The sequence below is a fragment of the Mesoplodon densirostris genome, chromosome 11 (genome assembly GCF_025265405.1).
Source record: "Mesoplodon densirostris isolate mMesDen1 chromosome 11, mMesDen1 primary haplotype, whole genome shotgun sequence".
NCBI classification, from domain to species: Eukaryota; Metazoa; Chordata; class Mammalia; order Artiodactyla; family Ziphiidae; genus Mesoplodon; species Mesoplodon densirostris.
Genome location: NC_082671.1, coordinates 40435279 through 40456418, shown reverse-complemented (window position 1 = coordinate 40456418; position 21140 = coordinate 40435279). Strand labels below are relative to the sequence as shown.

The 21140-nt window shown below is 37.6% G+C and overlaps 1 protein-coding gene across 2 annotated transcripts in view; it reads right to left on the bottom strand.

Moving 5' to 3' along the window:
- Positions 1-21140, bottom strand: part of TAFA2 (TAFA chemokine like family member 2) — a 529565-nt gene that overhangs the window by 306276 nt on the left and 202149 nt on the right. Inside the window, exon 1 of one of the 2 annotated variants that reach the window (XM_060113004.1) lies at positions 14151-14206. The exons of the other annotated variant lie outside the window; for it this stretch is intronic. The gene's annotated coding sequence lies outside the window, so the exon portion shown is untranslated. Of the gene's footprint in view, positions 1-14150; positions 14207-21140 lie in introns of those variants that run through there. 2 annotated transcript variants of the gene reach the window in all.

Below are 21140 nucleotides of genomic sequence, written 5' to 3'. Positions count from 1 at the left end.
TGGAATGTATTCCTCAAGGATGAGGGGGGACGACTGTACTGTTTTTTTTTTTGTTTTTGTTTTTGTTTTTTTGCGGTACAGGGGCCTCTCACTGTTGTGGCCTCTCCCGTTGCGGAGCACAGGCTCCGGACACGCAAGCTCAGCGGCCACGGCTCACGGGCCCAGCCGCTCCATGGCATGTGGGATCTTCCCGGACCGGGGCACGAAGCCATGTCCCCTGCATCAGCAGGCGGACTCTCAACCACTGCGCCACCAGGGAAGCCCTGTACTGTCTTCTTTTGATCAAGCATTTTAAGACAAATAAAATACAGCTACCAAAAATAGCTATAAAAATATCATACTCCTGGAAATGGTTAAGTGGTTAAATGTTAAATATTTCACATAGTTATTATTCTTTTTAAAATTAAGTTTATAAGATAATAATGCTTCTCAAGAATGAAAAAGGAAAAGTGGTAACAGAAAAAAATATATAAATTTTAAATGTGTGAACATATGCTAGTACCTACTGTTTTGTTTTTTTTCATTATGACACTGCCAAAACTTGTTAAAATAGAAGTATGTTAACACACCATCACACTCTACAACATCTTTTGGGTCTGATCCAAAGATGATATGCCTAGAATTCATCTTAAAGAAATATTATACTGTACTAAAAATACTGTTACTATAAAAGCCCAACTTGGGCTTCCATGGTGGCGCAGTGGTTGAGAGTCCGCCTGCCGATGCAGGGGACACGGGTTCGTGCCCCGATCCCGGAAGATCCCACATGCCGCGGAGCGGCTGGGCCCGCGAGCCATGGCCGCGGAGCCTGTGTGTCCGGAGCCTGTGCTCCGCAACGGGAGAGGCCACAGCAGTGAGAGGCCCGCGTACAGAAAAAAAAAAAAAGCCCCACTTTATAATGGACACATTTTAAGTATTATCTGTTATCACTAAGGAATAAACAAAATGATGGAATTGTTAACATGTCCAAATATTCCTATCTGGCTTTCTGGTATTTCCATCTATTTAGATGCACCAGGATTGCACAGAAGAAAAATGATTGCAGTCATTTGGTGTTTAGAAAAAAACCTGATACCATCCATTTATTGCCAACATTTTAGGCCCCATATTGTACATGATGAGAGAAATGACCTTTGAAAGAAAATTGTGGGGTCAAATAGAGAAAAATCAAATGACTGAAATTGACAGAAAAGACAGTTGTTGCAATCATACTTGGATCTTCTTCTCAAATGACCAACTTTTCTCAACTAGTAAATTTTGTTATTTAATTATGCTTCTCAGTGAAAATCTCCAACCAAGTATATATTACAAGAAGGGAAATCCGGTAGCATATACAAGCAGCTTTTTGAAAAAGAAAGGCAAAGCCATGAGAACTTCGGTATCTAGTCATTTTAGAATCATCATATTGAATGCATAATTTCAGATCTTCATAACATTTTACAAAGTAATAAATTACTTAAAATTGGTAAATGAATTTTGGGAATATCTTAAGACCAAAAGGTGATACAATATGAAATCATCATGTTCCCTAGTACCCATCCTTCTTACAGAGATTATCAAAAAGCAAGTGAGAAGCCTCAAGTTCCTGAGACTATTCATTCATTTAATAAGCACTTCTTGTGTGCCTAGTATGTGTCAGGAATTAACAGCTGATGAGAATATGAAGATTATATATAGTTCCAACCCCCTTAGTCCTGACATAGCAGACAGGACTTCTGATTTGGCAGATAACATTACCACCATGAAAAGCTCTCAAAGAAAAGTCAAAAAGAAACTAAGCATTAGATATGGAGCAATTTATACACATTCATTTGTCCATTCCAGATATAAAAAAATTCATGTAAAAGTCTGATATTATAATCTTTCAAATGACTAAGCCATCACAAGCAATACATTTTGTCATTCCATCCATTTATCACCCCTAGAAAGTAATAAGAGAATTACATTCCTTGTTTTGCATATGAGGAAACCAATATTCTGAAAACCTTATGACATGTACAAGGTAAAAAAAATGAGATCTTAAATCTGAACTCTGTTCTGCTAGCATCTAGTCTATGGTTTTTCCTTTTACAGCAATTTATCTTACCATATAAAATAAACTCTTCCTTCTGTTTCCCTCTTCAAACGCTGATGGAAATGCCTTAGTGCAAAGTACTGTATGTTAAAATAATTCAATGTACTTTGAAAAGTGCCCCCAAACAGCTTTTCCAATTACCATAAAAGCATAAAGGAAGGCAGCCCATTGAGGTAGCCTCATTAACATACTTAGCTGTGGTTAAGAAATATACTGTTCTCCACTAATTTTTATATCTTCTTACTATATTTTTCCAGCATTCAAAACATCCATATAAAAACATTAATTTGGAACTGTAGTATAAGATAGCCAATGAGCTCCAGGGTTTGCATTAAGTAGACCAGAGTTAGCATCTCAGCAACTCCACTAGGCTCTTCTAGAAACCTCAGTTTGCTTCAACTGTAAAACAGTTACAGTTACGTCGTACAACAGTTACGACCACCACATTTGTAAAATGCTTGGTTGAGCTATCAGCACATGAATGCTAAATAAATCATACATTTGTATATAATTTTCAAGTGTTCTTGAGTCATTTTATAATGAATGCACAACATTACAGATAGAATCTGTAGAAATCTAGAATTTCTAAGGGCTAATTTTTTAGTCATATCCAGTAGACATTGAATAAAAGTGATTTAGCAGTGACAATAAGAACTAGACCACCTGATATACATCTAGTGCCTGGAGAATTATCAATAACTATTAATTATCTGATTGTCACATTATTAAAAGTTGATGTCTGTACTTCTCCTAAGGTAAATATAAAAAACAAAATATTTCATCTGTAATAAAACTCTTATTTTTATTACTTTTATTTTCCTGTAGGTTAATGTATCACATTGAAACTAATGAAAGGCACACATACCATCTTCCTCATATCTCAGCATTTCCGATTAACCAAACTGCTGGTTTATAATACTGTTGTTATTTTAACTTCTGTAGATGTTTTGTGAAGGCACAAAGGTGCCTGTAGTCAGAAAGAAAATATCTCCCATTTTTCTTAGTACCTTCAAACTTCCATTACTTACACTCTTATTAAATTTTGTCTAAACATGAAAGTAGAAAAATCTCTACAAGAGTGAAATTGTATCCAAATTATTTCATCTCAGACTTTGTCTTATTCCTAAAATTACACTACAGAAACAAATATTTGGAATTTAGTGGGAACTAATCCAATCTAAAACATAGCATTTGAAATTTAATCTCACCAATAACAATAGAGACTCAGTATTTTTTTGATATTATAATACTGTTAAATACTCCACAATAAAATGCACTCATAGAAGAGAAAAAATAAAATCCTCTTTTCCCAATTATTGCAAGGTTAGAAAAAAAATTACTTAAATCTAAATACTGGAGGAAAATGTAGTTTGCAGAAAATAATGTAAGTGCACTCATGCTGCAGACAAACATTGCTCTGAAATTCACCCAGTTAACAAAAAGAGCTCAGGGCCTCAACACACCCTTACACACCCTTCTTACTAAAATGCTGGAAATTAATTCCTTGCCCAAGAGGCATTCATGGTCCCATACTTAAAATCATACAGGTTCACAAGGGGAACATTTAGATTATCTGCAGATACTGTCATGTGAATTTAGCCTATTATTGAGCATTTGCAGTTTATGGACAAAGGATCAGTAAATTCAGTGGGATAGGCTATGTAAGAAGGATTAGGTTATCAGACTATAAATGAGGTAGAATTTTACTACCTGGAAATCAGTGAGATAAATTCAAGTTCTGCAGCTTATAAATTTGTGGTATTTATGGTAAGGGCAGCACAATAGAAATCAATGCCTGCCACTACCCACCTACAAATCTCTAATCATAACATTTTAACAGGCTTGAACTAAAATAGAATTAAGTAGAACACGATTTTCCCGGTTAACGTATTTTAAAAGTGTTAAAAGCATTTATTAATACATATAACAAGAAAAAGGAAAGAAGACTTCCTGTTGCTACTGGGTACCATTTGAGACTTAAGTTCATAGTAAGTCTAAAATTCCAATATCCAATTTTTCAGGCAAACAATACACCCATATATTTACCATCACACAGCATGGTAGCTCTGCTGGACTTAATTATAAAAAAGCACCCTTATTACTAGCCCAATACCACAGTGTGAGTAATAAACTGCATTGTAAGATGTATAGGATTACTTAATGAATTGAAATAATATGAAATTGCTTTTCAGTAGAATGTGTTGAAGCCAGGTCATTCCACTGAATAGCCTATCTTATTCACTCAACTACTTACGTCTTTAAATCTTGACCATTTATGGTTAGGCAATACAGGAGATTCAGTATGTACATATGATAAATTAGGTATAAGTTAAGCCATAATGTAAGGTTACTTCAAACAGAGCATAATCAAGAGCCAAAACACCATTACACTTTTACAATAATTGATATAACAGCAACAAGTTCTACCTCACAAAGCCTACCCAACTGGTCTCATCAATACAGGCAAAGTGAAAATTATCAACCTTAGATCCACTTTTCATGAATAGTGCCTAGGACACAGAAGATGCTCCTGAAATACTTGATAGCTGATTATTGACTGATATCTTTGTGAGCAACTGTGAAACAAATTAACCAAATTTTTAAAATACACGTTATTCCACTGGGTTCTATAACAGAAAGACCCAACTGGCATCACAAATCTTGATTCTATTTTAGGCACCAAAAGGCAAATAATTAGAAAGCTACATCCTCAAGGTTTCTGTGTACATTTAGAATATTAGTGAGTCAAGTTTGGCACAAGATACCAATATGCAGACATAATCAGACAGTATATTAACAAATGCTGCTGAGTAATTAATTTTGTGTTTGTGAGTTGGAAATAATTTAAAGCTATTTTCAGTTTTCAGATACTTCTCATCTTGGCTGCCATCACTATATATACCAAAAAGCAACTCAAAGTCAGATTCAAGTAGCACTTATTAAGCAGAACTATTAAATACCAAGCAATGGGCTGGACTTTTCCACATAAATTGATGATTCTGACATCTAACCAGGTTTGGAAACCAACCTGCCAGTGTTTGAATACAATATCTCCATAAAGCCATGCTTAACTAGCTCCAGTAATAGGAAAAACAACCTGGTAAAGGCCATGCATTTTATCTTTGAAGACCTCTATTAGCCAAAATCTGTGTTCTGAGAACGTTTATCCTACGACCTCATTGAGTCTTTCAAACAAGCCCTTTTGCTGTATTACATGAGAACACAGCTCGTCACAAACGTGAAAACAGTTATCATTTCTCCACTTCCTTCATTTTAAAGTTGTCTGCCCATCATAGATCTTTTTGGTAGCCTCCCATCTTTTTCCTTCACATAGTTTACAACTAATGTATCAGCTGTGTGTTTACTTTTTACAGCCTGTGCTTTCCACTAGGACTCTCCATGAGTTCAGAGATCAAGGCCATTTTGTGCACCACTGCACAGGAAACACCTAAAAGAGATCAGTACTCAGAAACTATTTGATGAATGAATAAATCAAAGAATAAATAAATGATTTGGGGGGCATACGCCCAAATTAAATTTTTTTAATTTTTAAAAATTTGGAGAAATAGTCACAGAAAGAGTAAGAGTGCCTGATTTAGCTGGTCTCCTACATAGTACAAAATTCCAGTAAAAGATTTTTAAATTATTTCTTAAGTAAGTAAACTTTTCCAATGATGAAGATCAGCAGCATCTGTTTATTCTATATATATTTACTGTTTTTCCACAATGTACAACAATGTATCAGACGCTGGTAATATAGTGGTGAACAGAATAGATACAGGTCTTGCCCTCAGGATGTGATAACAAAATTTAGGAGGTTACTATATAAAGAAGCAAAGTAGAATATTTACTGCCTTAATTTCACATCCTTGCATAGATCTAGCAGTGGAACATCAATCCCAATAATTGGATAATAACCATAATAAAGAAAAACAAAGAATGTAGGCCTCGGTTTAAACCAATAAATCATGGAGTTATAAAACTAAAACAAGCAGTCAAATTCAGAGACAGAAAGCAGAATGGCGGTCACCAAGGGCTGAGGAGAGAGGAGAATGGGGAGTTAGTGCTTCATGGGCACAGAATTTTAGTTTGGGAGGATGAAAAAGGCTGTAGAGATGGATGGTGTTGATGGTTGCATGAAAATTTGAATGTACTTAGTGCCACTGAACTGTATACTTAAAAAATAGTGAAAATGATAAATTTTGTTATATATATTCTACCACAATAAAAAGAAAAAAAAAAAACTACAGGGGAGACCTTCAAGATGGTGGAGGAGTGAGACGTGGAGATCACCTTCCTCCCCACAGATACATCAGAAATACACCTACATGTGGAACAACTCCTACAGAACACCTACTGAACGCTGGCAGAAGACCTCAGACCTCCCAAAAGGCAAGAAACTCCCCACGTACCTGGGTAGGGCAAAAGAAAAAAGAAAACAGAGACAAAAGAATAAGGACGGGACCTGCACCAGTGGGAGGGAGCCGTGAAGGAGGAAAGGTTTCCACACACTAGAAGCCCCTTTGTGGGCACAGACTGCGGGTGGCGGAGGGGGAAGCTTCGGAGCCATGGAGGAGAGCTCAGCAACAGGGGTGCGGAGGGCAAAGTGGAGAGATTCCCGCACAGAGGATAGGTGCCGACCGGCACTCACCAGACCAAGAGGCTTGTCTGCTCACCCGCCGGGGCAGGCGGGGGCTGGGAGCTGAGGCTCGGGCTTCGGTCGGATCGCAGGGAGAGGACTGGGATTGGCTGCGTGAACACAGCCTGAAGGGGGCTAGTGCATCACGGCTGGCCGGGTGGGAGTCCGGGAGCTGCCGAAGAGGCAAGAGACCATTGTTTCAGGTTGCGCAAGGAGAGGGGATTCAGAGCACCACCTAAACGAGCTCCAGAGATGGGCGTGAGCCGCGGCTATCAGCACGGACCACAGAGACGGGCATGAGACACTAAGGCTGCTGCCACCGCCACCAAGGAGCCTGTGTGTGAGCACAGGTCACTGTCCACACCTCCCCTCCCGGGAGCCTGTGCAGCCCGCCACTGCCAGGGTCCCGAGATCCAGGGACAACTTCCCCAGGAGAACGCACGGCGCGCCTCGGATTGGTGCAATGTCACGTCGGTCTCTGCAACCGCAGGCTTGCCCCGCATCCGTACCCCTCCCTCCCCCTGGCCTGAGTGAGCCAGAGCCCCCGAAGCACCTGCTCCTTTAACCCCGTCCTGTCTGAGCGAAGAACAGAGGCCCTCAGGCAACCTACACACAGAGGCGGGACCAAATCCAAAGCTGAACCCCAGGAGCCGTGCGAACAAACAAGAGAAAGGGAAATCTTTCCCAGCAGCCTTAGGAACAGTGGATTAAATCTCCACAGTCAACTTGATGTACCCTGCATCTGTGGAATACCTGAATAGACAACGAATAACCCCAAAATTGAGGCAGTAGCCTTTGTGTGATTTTGTCTGTATAGCTTTGCTTTTACCATTTGTCCTAGGGGTCTGTCCGTTTTTTTTTGTTTTTTGGGGTTTTTTTTAGTATAGTTTTTTAGTGCTTCTTATCATTGGTGAATTTATTTTTTGGTTTCGTTGCTTTCTTCTTTCTTTCTTTTCTTATTACTTTAAAAATTTTTTTATTTTTAATAATTTTTTTATTTTGTATTTTAATAAGTTTATATTTTATTTATTTATTTATTTCCTCCCTTTTCTTCTGAGCCATGTGGCTGACAGGGTCTTGGTGCTCCGGCCGGGTGTCAGGCCTGTGCCTCTGAGGTGGGAGAGACAAGTTAAGGATATTGGTCCACCAGAGACCTCCGACTCCATAAAATATCAAACAGTGAAAGCTCTCCCAGAGATCTCCATCTCAACACTAAGACCCAGCTCCACTCAACAACCAGTAAACTACAGTGCTGGACAATCTATGCCAAACAACTAGCAAGACAGGAACACAACCCCACCCATTAGCAGAGAGGCTGCCTACAATCATAATAAGGCCACAGACACCCCAAAAACAACACCGGACATGGTCCTGCCCACCAGAATGACAAAATCAAGCCTCATCCACCAGAATACAGGCACCAGTCCCCTCCATCAGGAGGATCACACAACCCACTGACCCAACCTTACCCACTGGGGGCAGAAACCAAAAACAACAGAAGCTACAAACCTGCAGCCTCCAAAAAGGAGACCCCAAACACAGTAGGTTACACAAAATGAGAAGACAGAAAATCACACAGCAGATGAAGGAGCAAGGTAAAAACCAACCAGACCAAACAAATGAAGAGGAAATAGGCACTCTACCTGAAAAAGAATTCAGAGTACTGATAGTAAAGATGATACAAAATCTAGGAAATAGAATAGAGAAAATACAAGAAAAGTTTAACAAGGACCTAGAAGAAATAAAGAGCAAACAAACAATGATGAAGAACACAATAAATGAAATTATAAGTTCTCTAGAAGGAATCAATAGCAGAATAACTGAGGCAGAAGAACGGATATGTGACCTGGAAGATAAAATACTAGAAATAACTACCACAGAGCAGAATAAAGAAAAAAGAATGAAAAGAATAGAGGACAGTCTCAGAGACCTCTGGGACAACATGAAATGCACCAACATTCAAATTATAGGGGTCCAAGAAGAAGAAGAGAAGAAGAAAGGGACTGAGAAAATATTTGAAGAGATTATAGTTGAAAACTTCCCTAATATGGGAAAGGAAATAGTCAATCAAGTCCAGGAAGCACAGAGATTCCTATACAGGATAAATCCAAGTAGAAACACACCAATACATATTAATCAAACTATCAAAAGTTAAATACAAAGAAAAAATATTAAAAGCAGCAAGGGAAAAACAACAAATAGCATACAAGGGAATCTGCATAAGGTTAACAGCTGATCGTTCAGCAGAAACTCTGCAAGCCAGAAGGGAGTGGCAGGACATATTTAAAGTGATGAAAGGAAAAAACCTACAACCAAGACTACTCTACCCAGCAAGGATCTCATTCAGATTCAACAGAGAAATCAAAACCTTTGCAGACAAGCAAAAGCTAACAGAATTCAGCACCACCAAACCAGCTTTACAACAAATAAAGGAACTTCTCTAGGCAGGAAACACAAGAGAAGGAAAAGACCTACAATAACAAACCAAAAACAATTAAGAAAATGGTAATAGGAACCATACATATCGATAACTACCTTAACTGTAAATGGAGGAAATGCTCCAACCAAAAGACACAGACTGGCTGAATGGATACAAAAACAAGACCCATATATATGCTGTCTAGAAGAGACCCACTTCAGACCTAGGGACACATAAAGACTGAAAGTGAGGGGATGGAAAAAGATATTCCATGCAAATGGGAATCAAAAGAAAGTTGAAGTAGTAATTCTCATATCAGACAAAATAGACTTTAAAATAAAGAGTATTACAAGAGAGAAAGAAGGATACTACATAATGATCAGGTGATCCACCCAAGAAGAAGATACAACAATTGTAAATATTTATGCACCCAACATAGGAGCACCTCAATACTTAAGGCAACTGCTAACAGCCGTAACAGGGGAAATCAACAGTAAAACAACCATAGTAGGGGAGTTTAACACCCCACTTTCACCAATGGACAGATCATCCAAAATGAAAATAAATAAGGAAACACAAGCTTTAAATGATACATTAAACAAGATGGACTTAATTGATATTTATAGGATATTCCATCCAAAAACAACAGAATACACTTTCTTCTCAAGTGCTCATGGAACATTCTCCAGGAAAGACAATATCTTGGGTCACAAATTAAGCCTTGGTAAATTTTAAAAAATTGAAATCATATCAAGTATCTTTTCCAACCATTATGTCTTGAAACTAAATACTGTTTACAAGAAAAAATCTGTAAAAAATACAAACACATGGAGGCTAAAAAAACACACTACTAAATAACCAAGAGATCACTGAAGAAATCAAAGAAAAAATAAAAAAATACCTAGAAACAAATGACAATGAAAACACCATGACCTAAAATCTATGGGATGCAGCAAAAGCAGTTTTAAGAAGGGAGTTTATAGCAATACAATACCTCAAGAAACAAGAAACAACTCAAATAAACAATCTAACCTTACTCCTACAGCAATTAGAGAAAGAAGAACAAAACAACCCCAAAGTTAGCAAAAGGAAAGAAATCATAAAGATCAGATCAGAAATAAATGAAAAAGAAATGAAGGAAACAATAGCAAAGATGAATAAAACTAAAAGCTGTTCCTTGACAGCTCTTTGATAAACCACTATCCAGACTCATCAAGCAAAAAAGGGAGAAGACTCAAATCAATAGAATTAGAAATGAAAAAGGAGAAGTAACAACTGACACTGCAGAAATACAAAGGGTCATGAGAGATTACCACAAGAAACTACGTGCCAATAAAATGGACAACCTGGAAGAAATGGACAAATTCTTAGAAAAGCACAGCCTTCCAAGCCTGAACCAGGAAAAAACAGAAAATATAAACAGACCAATCTCAAGCACTGAAATTGAAACTGTGATTAAAAATCTTCCAACAAACAAAAGCCCAGGACCAAATGGCTTCACAGGTGAATTCTACCGAACATTTAGAGAAGAACTAACACCTATCCTTCTCAAACTCTTCCAAAGTATAGCAGAGGGAGGAACACTCCCAAACTAATTCTACAAGCCCACCATCACCCTGATACCAAAGCCAGACACAGATGTCACAAAGAAAGAAAACTATAGGCCAATATCGCTGATGAACATAGATGCAAAAATCCTCAACAAAATACTAGCAAACAGAATCCAACAGCACATTAAAAGGATCATAGACAATGATCAAGTGGGGTTTCTCCCAGGAATGCAAGGATTCTTCAGTATTTGCAAATCAATATGATATACCATAATAACAAATTGAAGGAGAAAAACCATATGATCATCTCAATAGATGCAGAAAAAGCTTTCAACAAAATTCAACACCCAGGTAGGATAAAAACCCTCCAGAAAGTGGGCACAGAGGGAAGTTACCTCAACATAATAAAGGCCATATATGACAAACCCACAGCCAATATCGTTCTCAATTGTGAAAAACTGAAACCATTTCCTCTAAGATCAGGAACAAGAAAAGGCTGGTCACTCTCACCACTATTATTCAACATAGTTTTGGAAGTTTTAGCCACAGCAATCAGAGAAGAAAAAGAAATAAAAGGAATCCAAATCAGAAAAGAAGAAGTAAAACTGTCACTGTTTGCAGATGACATGATACTATACATAGAGAAACCAGAAAATTACTAGAGCTAATCAGTGAATTTGGTAAAGTAGCAGGATACAAAACTAATGCACAGAAATCTCTTGCATTCCTATACACTAATGATGAAAAATCTGAAGGAGAAATTAAGGAAACTCTCCCATTTACCATTGCAACAAAAAGAATAAAATACCTAGGAATAAACCTACCTAAGGAGACAAAAGACCTATATGCAGAAAACTATAAGACAATGATGAAAGAAATTAAAGATGATACAAACAGATGGAGAGACATACCATGTTCTTGGATTGGAAGGATCAACATTCTGAAAATGACTATACTACCCAATCAATGTACAGATTCAATGCAATCCCTATCAAACTACCAAGGGCATTTTTCACAGAACTAGAACAAAAAATTTCACAATTTGTATGGAAACACAAAAGACCCCGAATAGCCAAAGCAATCTTGAGAAAGAAAAACAGAACTGGAGGAATCAGGCTCCCAGACTTCAGACTATACTACAAAGCTACAGTCATCAAGACAGTATGGTACTGGCACAAAAACAGAAATATAGATCAATGGAACAGGATTGAAAGCCCAGAGATAAACTCACACACATATGGCCCCCTTATTTTTGGTAAAGGAGGCAAGAATATACAATGGAGAAAAAACAACCTCTTCAACAAGTGGTGCTAGGAAAACTGGACAGCTACATATAAAAGAATGAAATTAGAACACTCTTTAACACTATACACAAAAATAAAGTCCAAATGGATTAAAGACCTAAATGTAAGGCCAGACACTATCAAACTCTTAGAGGAAAACATTGGCAGAACACTCTTTGACATAAATCACAGCAAGATCCTTTTTGATGCACATCCTAGAGAAATGGAAATAAAAACAAAAATAAACAAATGGGACCTAATGAAACTTAAAATCTTTTGCACAGCATAGGAAAACTTAAATAAGATGAAAAGACAACCCTCAGAATGGGAGAAAATATTTGCAAATGAAGCAACTGACAAAGGATTAATCTCCAAAATTTACAAGCAGCTCATGCAGCTCAATACCAAAAAAACAGACAACACAATCCAAAATTGGGCAGAAGACCTAAATAGACATTTCTCCAAAGAAGATATACAGATTGCCAACAAACACATGAAAGGATGCTCAACATCGCTAATCATTAGAGAAATGCAAATCAAAACTACAATGAGGTATCACCTTACACCAGTCAGAATGGCCATAATAAAAAAATCCACAAACAATAAATGCTGGAGAGGGTGTGGAGAAAAGGGAACCCTCTTGCACTGTTGGTGGGAATGTAAACTGATACAGTTACTATGGAGAACAGTATGGAGTTTCCTTAAAAAACTTAAAAAAGAACTATCATACAACCCAGCAATCCCCCTACTGGGCATATACCCTGAGAAAACCATAATTCAAAAAGAGTCATGTACTGCAATGTTCATTGCCACTCTATTTACAATAGCCAGGACATGGAAGCAACCTAAGTGCCCATCGACAGGGGAAGGGATAAAGAAGATGTGGCACATACATACAATGGAATATTACTCAGCCATAAAAAGAAACAAAATTGAGTTATTTGTAGTGATGTGGATGGACCTAGAGTCTGTCATACAGAGTGAAGTAAGTCAGAACGAGAAAAACAAATACCGTATGCTAACACATATATATGGAATCTAAAAAAAAATAGAAAATGGTTCTGAAGAACCTAGGGGCAGGACAGGAATAAATACACAGATGTAGAGAATGGACTTGAGGACACAGGGAGGGAGGGGAAGGGTAAGCTGGGATGAAATGGGAAAGTGGCATGGACATATATACACTACCAAATATAAAATAGATAGCTAGTGGGAAGCAGCCGCATAGCACAGGGAGATCAGCTCAGTGCTTTGTGACCACCTAGAGGGGTGGGATAAGGAGGGTGGGAGGGAGATGCAAGAGGGAGGAGATACGGGGATATATGTATACGTATAGCTGATCACTTTGTTATAAAGCAGAAACTAACACACCATTGTAAAGCAATTATACCCCTATAAAAATGTTAAGAAAAAAAAAAAAAACGACAAAAAAAAAACCCCAACTGAGTCACACAAATTGGTTATACCACCTGACAGTACAATAGTCATTCAGCACCTCCATGTACAGAAGGGCAGGTCCTCAGTATGTTTTTGAGTTCCACATGCACAAAGATGGAGAAACACCACCAGCAGCAGGATCCTCAAATAAAGAAAGACAACTACATTTGACAAATGATGCATCATTATGTGACTAGCAAGGAACCTCAAGGACACTTGACAGCTCATTTTTTACTCAAATTCCCTTTGAGGAAAACTCTCCAGGGCTATGAGACTCAGTGTTTTGCTTTGTTTTCTTGTTTTAATTCTCTCTCCTCCAAAACACAAAGAAATTTTTTACCTCTCAAGTGAAAAAGGCTAACTCTGAAAAGTCCCAGGACACGACCACCAGAAATGACTTCAGGATGAAACTGAGATGTACTGACAAAGCTCACTGGAAAATGTTATCAACGCCTGAATACTATGACCGTTCTCAGTCCCTTCTTTACACACTCAATAAGGGAAACAACATTTAGAATCAAGATGCAGGTGGCATATTAATTAAAACCTTTTTTAAATATAACACATAACGCCTACTGTAACAACATTCCTCTGAGTCCTTCCCAGAACCAAGCATCCTACCAATCATACATATGGAAAACAAAACCAGAAACACTATCACTGCCAAGCCAGTCAAGCTGTCAACAATATTTATTATCGAGTATACAGGGTACTAGTAGATAATACAAAAGAAACTCTCATCCGTTACCTTTTAGGAGCTCATAACAGGAAGGATAATGATTTGTACTCTATATTTGAGGCAGGGAATTGGAATGCAATGATGAAACGAACATGGGCTCTGGAGTGAGACTGACAGTGATGTAATCCCAACTCAACAACTTTTTAGCTGCATGTCCTTATAATAATAGCTAAATTACTGAAGGCTTAGCATGCACCAGGAAGTCTGGTCTATAATCCACCTCAGGTAATCCTCACAAACCCTATAAAGTAAATACTACTATTATTTTACACATAAACTCATGCTATTTAATTGCTGAGCCTCAGTTTCTTTTGAGGGGGGAGGGATTAACACCAACCTCATACCATTGTTTTGCAAGTTAAATGAGTTAATGTGTAAAAAAATAACTAAGATACTATAGGCGCTCAATGAATGAATGCTGATACCATGATTTAATTTTTATATATTTATAGAAATAGCACATATTTGGAAAGGTTATTCTAGGGGAGCGTCTTAGAGAGCACTACTTTTTATACACACTGAACTGTTTATAAATACAATTTAATTCAGGAAATGTATGTGTTCTTGTTATATAGAAGACACTGTACCAGACACTGCAATGTACACAAAGATATATGACACAATTTCTATCATTAAGGTGTTGAATCCAGTGAATTTAAAAGAAAATATATTCTATCTTAAAATTAAGGCAACTGACCGATGGACCAAGGGTCGGGGCTTGGTGTGAAATGTCCCTGTTCTGTATATTCTGTTACACTTGCCATCACCCTTTTGTCCCATAAAGGCAATTTGACTTTTTTTTTCCTCTACAAAATATGACTTTCTACAAGTTAAATACCAGGTAAATTCACCCAAGCATGGTTGCTCTTTTTTTTCATATTAATGTGGCATATATTTTATAAACATCTGTACCAATTGAACACATGCTGATTTCCAATCACTGGTATGCAATTCTCTCAAGAAAAGATAAGCAGCCTGCATTCAGACATTCTGTTTATAATGACAACCTAAACTATCACGCTCACTACTATCTTCTATAATTAGAATGAGTGAAAATAAATGATCAATAATGGAAAAGCTTCTTATTCACCTCACATGGCAATATGCTTCTGATTTCTAGTGAGATTTCCTAAGACATTTGTGGTGAAATCTACCCAGAACACTGATCTCAATTGGAAATCTTATAGTTTGGGAGAATGCAGGAAATTTCCTCAGGGAAACAGGGAGATATATGATATAAGGCACTGGATATTTCCATGGTAAATAAATATTGAGCATGTATAAAGTATCTGAGAGAATTTATAATAACAGAATATCTGACACAATAACTAATATATGTTATAAAATACCTCCTATCTCTTCTAGGCAAACCCCATCAAAGTAAACTTTTGAAAGCAGTTGACTTGCTGAAGTAACATAATCATTAGTCAAAATCCTTTACATTTCACCACGAAATCTCTAGTACTACAAGTGTCCTTCATCTTTCCAGGAAAGAATAGCAATACATGCCTATGGTTAAATAGTATTGCCATGTATCCACACAAAACCAAGCACAGGCTTAAAGACAGTATTTTTAAAATACATCTACAGATTTCAATTCAACTAAGTCTGCAATTAAATTAGAAAACTGATATTTTATACCACAAAAAAATGCTGTTACTTCCTGAATTTCTGATTTAATTATTTTCAATTTTTAATAATATTTAACATTTTTATTCAATTTTAGTTGTATTCATTTCATTGTTAGACACTGAGGTTACCTCACTATCAACAGTGAAAGATAGTGTCATCATTGTAAATTAAACTGATGCCAAACAGTCTCAATAGGATATTGGGAATTTATATAAAAATATTTCACTGTTACTAAATGACTACCAATGCCAAGTTCTATACTGTCATTGTGTAGAATAACTTCAGAGCAAGACGGAAAAGAGCAACATACACAAAGATAATTAAAATACTGTATTAAAAGTGCTACACTAATGATATATACAAAGCTCCATAGAAACACAGACGGATGTGCCCTCACCAAAGTCCCCATCTCTTCTTTTCTACCTGGAGAAGAGCTGACTTCTATTTTGAAGAGCTGATCTTCTACCTTGAAGAACAAATAATAGCTCACTAAGCAGAAAATTAAAGCAAACAAACAAAAACTGGAGAGGACATTTTCAGTAAAGAAAGATGCAAGACACATGGTCTATAGGTAGAAATAGGCATGGTGTTTTCAGAGGATGTCAATTCCTTGTGTCAGTGAGTTGTAGCATACACTCAAGTGTACTGGCTGAGCACCATTTCCATGCCAGGCATTTTGCTAGACTGGGGAGCAACAAATATCACACAGGCCAAATTTTTCCTGCTGCCTGATTTTGTATGGCTTGCAAACTAAGAAAAATTCTTACATTTTTAAGTGGATGAAAAAAATCAAAAGAATAACATTTCATGATACATGAAAATTATATGAAATTCCAATTTTAGTGTCCATAAATAAAGTTTTATTGGAACACAGTCACATTCATTCCTTTGCACATGGTCCATGGCTGCTTTTGTGCTATGCTAGCAGAACTGAATAGTCGCGACGGTGACAGTATAGCCCACAAAGCCTAAAGCATTTACAAAACTAGAAAAAGTTGCTGATCCACGTGCTAGGTAATGGCAAAAGAAAACAATGTCTAATTGTGGAGATGAACAAGGAAGCAGACCTAATCTCGGAATGTTACAGGAGCACACGGTTGGGACACATAGCCCAAATTGTGGCAAGGGACTGTGAATAAGGAAAGGTTTATGAAACCAGATTAGATTAAACTAAGAGATCAAATCATGATCTTTACCTGTCACGCTAAAGACTTCAAATTTCATTTTGAAAGCAATGGCGTGCCTTTGCAGGGTGTTAAGAAGGCCTATGATATGATCTGTCTTGTATTTCAAAACAACGATCCTGATCACAATGTACCTAAGTGTACTTACTACCTTTTTCTGGCAAAGCAAAAAAAAACACTGTGGGGCTTCCCTGGTAGTGCAGTGGTTGAAAGTCCGCCTGCCGATGCAGGGGACACGGGTTCGTGCCCTGGTCCGGGAAGATCCCACATGCTGTGGAGCGGCTGGGCCCGTGAGCCATGGCCACTGAGCCTGCGCGTCTGGAGCCTGTGCTCCGCAACAGGAGAGGCCACAACAGTGAGAGGCCCGCGTACCGCAAAAAAAAACCAAACAAAAAAACAAAATAACCCACTGGGACATAAGGACAACGGAGAGCCAAGAGCATTCTTATCAGGCAACCGTCTTTCTTATTCACTTTCTCTCTTTTAATAAAATAATGACAACAACAATGATAGCTAGTACTTATTGAGCATTACTGTGTACCAGGCACTTGCTAAGTGTTTTAGATGTATTAACTGATTCAATCCTCACACATATGACCTGTGCAAGTAATTCTTACTGAGCTGGAGACATAAGATAACATGAGACTTAACACTTCTCTGGATGAAAATATTTCTAGTGTTCAAACCACATACTTTTTTCCACTCCTAGCTGAATATGTTAAACACTTGTAGCATAACTTTAACTCCCTGTGTCAAGCAAGACAGGTCGCTGAGTCATCACTCATTCATCCACTACAATCAGGTACTAAGTGTCGATCATGTATGAGGAGCCAAACTGGGGAGGCAGGGGTATACAACTGCAAGCAGTTTCCATTCCCAGGGGTTCCAACAGCTGAATGAGAAAAGTAAACACACCGCCAATCTCAGACCTGAAACCCAGTCACTATTCATTCCATCAACCCAGGATTACACTGTTGGATACACCTAATCCTTGAAATCCTTCTTCTTAAAGAATCCACCTTCTAAGTAGTTTTGTGGATACATGTTCCGGCATGTTCCGGAAGAGAGTGAGGGAGACAGAAAGAAAGAGAATTAACAAGTGTCGGTGATGAGAATGAAGACAAGACAGAAATCAATGCTTCACACATGGTATTTCTGGCCTGCTTCCCAAAAACAAAACTAATGAAATATAACAAGGGATTGTTACTTGGCGTGACTAGCTTAGAAACAGAGGGAAAAGGGCATAAGGGAGGGGAGGGGGACCCACTATGAACAAGAGGTGGACCTTCCTCAGTGATACTTCACATTCGTCTTCATTTATACTATAAAAGGTGCAGAAAATGTTTCATACCTCTAAGTATTTTGCTTATATTAAATCAATTTGCTTTCGAGTTCAGATCCAAATTTAGTAATTATGTGCACATCTAGGATACCTGTATCCTATGGTGTATTTCACAGGTTTACAGGCTTAATCACTTTATTGGAAAATTAGATAAAATCAGATGACAAACAAAAAAGTTACCATTTTATTGGAGCACTGCCCACACAGTACAAGATTTACAAACCAAGACTAGACCATGAGTAAACCATGACTTTGTAATTAGAAACATACTAAAGTGTGTCTGGAATTCCCTCCAGACTTCTTACAGCAGCAGCATACCCTCAAGACTCACTAGAAAACAATGCCAAGAGGGAATGACAGCATTTCGTACTTTTTCAATTCACCTGAGATGGATAGATTTACCACTACACCCACACTTTATATTCTAAACTTGACCTGCTGACAAATGGGATTTAAAAAGGCAAAGAGAAAAAAATCAGGTAGGGAAAACCACAGGTCTTTTCCCCAAACTTCCCACTAACATTTACCTCTCACTAATTTTTTTTCTTTACTGCAAATTATCATCTTTATTATCAGAGGGTAACTAACCTCAGTTATCTTATTAGAAGGTTTACGGGAGAGTTAAATAGACATTTGTTAAGATTGTCAACTCAGAAATGTGGATTCGTTCTAAAGCGCCTTTTTGTGTCTGACTTAATTAAAAGTTTTCCAATATCAGGCTCAACCTCTTCTCTTTACTGCCTGAAGAGACTCTGTTCCCACTCCTCTTACCTGACTCAGATGTAGAGACATTGTCTGCATCATGTGGACCCCTCTTTCCCCATCTCACCACACCATAATTTGGTACAATCATCCTTGACTACACTAGGAAAGTCAATGAACAGCTCCATGATCTCAGTATTCATTCTCCTTAGCTCTCTGTACAGACTTGGTCTATACTACTGAAAATACAACTTTCTAAAACCCACAGCCTAAGTAACCTGACTGTATTATGTTGATTGAATAGTCATGGAGAGTTTGATAAATAGTTGTCTAGAAACAGATATGACTCTCACCATGTTAGCTTCTTCCAAAATGATTCTGTGATAGTGTTCAGGGTGCCTACTGCCTGAATAGAACACAACCTCTGCAGGCTGTTTCTACGTGGCAGCTAGATGAAATTCATATCCCACCTGAGAAATCATTCTGATTTCTACATAATGACTATCTATTATTTGAGAGCTTTCTCTCAGTAAGACATAGATCCAAAAAATATTATTGTGGACTGTTTTTACTTATAGGAAAGAGTTCCTACCTAAAACTGATCTATATTCAACAGAGCAGGTAAAAATTAGTGAGACCATTTTATTGCTGTTGTTTTGTTAATGTCAGTGTAAAAAAAATCTGCTTTAACTTGCTTTGTATCACACTTAGTAAAGCATAATAAGCATTGTATTTTACAGACATTTAATACAGGCATGACTCAGAGATATTGCAGGTTCAGTTCCAGACCACTGCAATATAGCAAATATCATGAGTCCCATGAATTTTTTGGTTTCCCAGTGCATATAAAAGTTATGTTTATACTACCTTGTAGTCCATTAAGTGTGCAATAGCATTATGTCTAAAAAAAAAAACAATGTACATACCTTTATTAAAAAAATACTTTATTGCTAAAACATGCCAACCATCATCTGAGCTTTCAGCTAGTCATAAGTTTTTTGCTGCTGGAAGGGTCTTGCCTTGATGTTGATGGCTGCTGACTGATCAGGGTGGTGGTTGCTGAAGGTTAGGCTGGCTGTGGCAATTAAAAAAAAAGAAAGGACAACAATGAAGTTTGCTGCGTTGATTGAGTCTTCCTTTCACCAAAAATTTCTTTGTGGCATGCAATGCTGGTTGATAGCATTTTACCCACTACAGAACTTCTTTCAAGATTGGAGTCAGTCCTCTCAAACCCTGATGCTGCTTTATCAACTAAATTAATGTAATATTCTAAATCCTTTGTTGTCATTTCAACAATCTTCACAGCATCTTCAACAGGAGTAGATTCCATCTCAAGAAACCACTTTCTTTGCTCATCTGTAACAAGCAACTCCTCATCCACTCAAGTTTTATCATGAGATTGCAGCAATTCAGACACATCTTCAGGCTCCTCTTCTAATTCTAGTTCTCTTGCTGTTTCCACTACATCTGCAGTTACTTCCTCCACTGAAGTCTTCAATCTCTCAAAGTCATCCATGAGAATTGGAATCAGCTTCTTCCAAACTCCTATTAATGTTGATATTTTGACTTCTTCTCATGAATCACAAATGTTCTTAATGGCATCTAGAATGGTGAATCTAGATGGTGAATCCTTTCCAGAAGGATTTTCAATTTTCAAAGGATTTTCAATACTTTTCAATTTTCAGTTGACCCTTGAGCAATGAGGGGTTTCAAGATGTCACCCCTCCACACAGTTCAAAACTGCATATAACTTATAGTTGGCCTTCAGCATCTACAGATTCAACCAACCACGAATCACGTAGTACTGTAGTATTTACTAATGAAAACAATCCGCATATAAGAGGACTCACAAAGTTCAAATTGTATTATTCCAGGGTCAACTCTAATTTGCCTAGATCCATCAGAGGAATCACTATCTCTATCAGCTATAACCTCATGAAATGTACTTCTTAAATCATAAGACTTGAAAGTTGAAACTATCCCTTGATCCATGGACTGCAAAATGGATGTTGTGTTAGTAGTCGTGAAAACAATATTAATCTCATTGTACATCTCCATCGGAGCTCTTGGGTGACCAAGTGCATTATCAATGAGCAATGTTATTTTGAAAGGAATCTTTTTTTCTGAGCAGTAAGTTTC